Genomic DNA, 3,099 nt, shown 5'->3' on the forward strand with positions numbered 1-3,099 from the left:
CTGGAAGACGACAGAGAGACAGTGCCTTAGGGGAAGCAGTGTTGCAGATTTGGCATCACTGCTATTTGTCAGATAAGATCAGATAACAAGCTTACTTATGCGCAAACTACAACGATTTTATAATTTCCGTCTACCTGCAAATACTTGCAGTCTAATGGTGAACAATTTGACTACAGAGAAACAGATCATTCAAAAATGCCAGCCCAGGCAGAGAAAGAATTCTGCCACATGGCAGAGAATGAAGTTTGACTCGACTACAGCATTAAACTTGAGGCTTACAGCGGAGCACAATGTGGTAATGCTGATATGTTGCTTTACCTTACAATGTGATTGACATGAAAGATTAAGTGAATTTGTAGAAATTCATGCCTGAACTTAAACTATGAAGAGATTTAAGATGTATCCTTATATAAGTTGACTGATGACCGATGTACTAAAGACTGATGTTTGGCTTTTGCCTAAAAAGCATCACTCAGGAAAACAGTTGCATATATCCATGACTTGTATGTGATTGCACACCATATAATAGATGATTTGTGAGTATTTGGGTATTTTATCTCAGGGTGAAAGTAACATTTAATAAAATATATTTTTGTTAAAACCTTTTCAATTTGTAAGCATTTACTTTATCAATCGACCCAACATGATTGAAAAAGGTTTAAGCAACAAAAGACAGGTGCCACCAGTATAATAGTCTTTCATCCACAAACAAAAGGATGTTGTGGTAACAAATCATTACTGTAGCACAACATACACAGGCAAGTTGAATTGTTTAACAGCAATGAATGTTGGCGTCTATCACTTGGTATACCTGCCCTACTCATATTGTGTTTTTGAAGGTATGTCCTTTTTCTAAGCAGTTTCTCTGTAATTTATCATTCAGAAATATGCCATTTGGCAACGTTTTTTTTAGATGGTAAAAAAAATCAATTTACCTACCTCAACTTCATGATATTTTGGCTGTACATACGCCTGTAAAAACCTTTCAAAGAGACAAATATAACAAATATGCAGTAAAGAAATTAAAAAGATTTCTGTTTATTCACAAGATCTTATGCACACACACACGCACACCCACACAAACACACTTAATCCATAGACCTATTCTCAACTGTCCAGATCCTGACCTCTTCAGATTATTGGCAAGGGAACAACTTCTATTTACCTCAAACACATTGTCCTGTTCAGCTCAAAACAATCTAGTGTGGTCTAGATCTTTCCAAGATGAAGTTGCCATGATGCTTAGATGGCTTTGAAAGTACTGAATCATAGTGTAGGTGCAATGGACAGTTTCATATGTAAAAACATTTATTTTTCACATTTTTCTGATACAAAAGGCCTTTTTTAAAAGGTATTAATACATTGCAGGAATGAACAATAATACTACAATGGTTAATTGCAAAATTACACATTTATATATATATTTTATATCCAAAATACATTGCATATACGAAGTAGCACAATTCCCCTCCCATTAATGATTGAGAGCGAGGGGGTAAAAGGGTACATACTTTTTACCTTTATGCTAGTCATCAAACGTTCCCTTGCGAATACACTTCTAAAGCAATGGAACATAAGAGAAGCGGGCTTTGAATTAAACTTATCTGTGCCTTTTTTCTTTTGTTTAATACCAGGGCAAACTGAAGACATAGGCAACAGCTTTTAATTCTAGACGTTTGGCTGAATGATTAATGCATAAAAAGTCCTGTATTCCAAAATTGAAAGCAACCGCCATGGTACAGTATATATAGAATAACAGATTGTCAATAGACATTGAATTATGATTAAAGCAGGCATTTGTGGTTTTTGGAATTCACCAGAAGTATTCACTGCAAGGCACTGAGGACTCTACAAAATGAATTTCAGGAATAATAATAAAAAAAATATGTAAAAATGTATTGCCCAAATGTACAGATACAAAACGCTTAAAATGTTGAACATAGTATCTCAGAAACGGACTTAAAAATGTTTGCATTTTTGACCGAGGTCAACTCGTATTAATTCTCTTGACTTTCAATACTGTGTCACATATGAAAATAACTCTGCATAATTTATACAGTAAGTTGCTTTTAATGCCTAGTTGACCGCTGTTTACAAAATAATAGAAAAAAGGTCTAACGAACGCACAGCATTCGTGAATCGGAGGATTTCTCTGTTCTCATCCTGTTTTAAATTGCTATTGCTGGTTTTGATCTTTAAAATAAAAGAAAGCACATTCTCTAAGTAATACTTTATTTTCATTTGTTCTGTTTCAGCTGTTTAAAAATATTGTTTTAGAAAGCTGAAAATGGGTCTCTGTGGCACTGTGTAACCAGAGTCTGACCCCAACTCCAGATCTGCATGTGACAGGTTTATACCAAAATCACGTGCTAATCTCACTTACAGAAATCGGAAATCTAGACTCTAACCTGAATGCACATTCAGGTTTAGGTCTTACGTAACTCCATTGTGTTGACATTGGATTCTGACTGGCCTGGAATGAAGGAAGGGAGAGCACAGGGACTCCTCCTGGAAAACTGTGATTTTCTAATGAAAGCGACGTTCCACCTTTGAAAATATTGAAATGGGGCGTTTTCAAACCTCAATGTTTCTTATTGTTGTGACGATTCAGTGTTGGTGTGAATCCAGCTCAATACTAACAAAATTCAGGAAATTATTCCAAATTTTTGGACATGTAGGCAGTGAGCTGAGATGACACAGTAGGTGAGGGATGGTTAACCATTTCTACAGAAGACTACTTTTGAGGTAAACTTATAAACATCACGTTAACATCGATTTTTAGGTGGACTATCCCTTTAAATGTTTATCCGTGGACCAGAAGACGTTCACATTAACACTGACTTGATCCAGCAAAACATTTGGGAAAGGCACGGCTGCTGACAAACAGCATTGCAAAACAAACTAAAACAGCCAACTGGTGTGTGGCCCCCTGAAAACATACAGCGCTTCCAACTCTGGTCTCCAACACTCCCAGCTTCCAGTTTGGAGGAGAAGTTCATTGTGACATGGCATATTCCAGTTGCCAAATTTCATTCAGTGCTGAGAAGTCCTTCTCGTTGGAGTCCCCCCCACCCCCCCTCCCCATTCCCCCTCCCTCCC

This window comes from Osmerus eperlanus, chromosome 11 (assembly GCF_963692335.1).
Source record: "Osmerus eperlanus chromosome 11, fOsmEpe2.1, whole genome shotgun sequence".
Taxonomy (NCBI): domain Eukaryota; kingdom Metazoa; phylum Chordata; class Actinopteri; order Osmeriformes; family Osmeridae; genus Osmerus; species Osmerus eperlanus.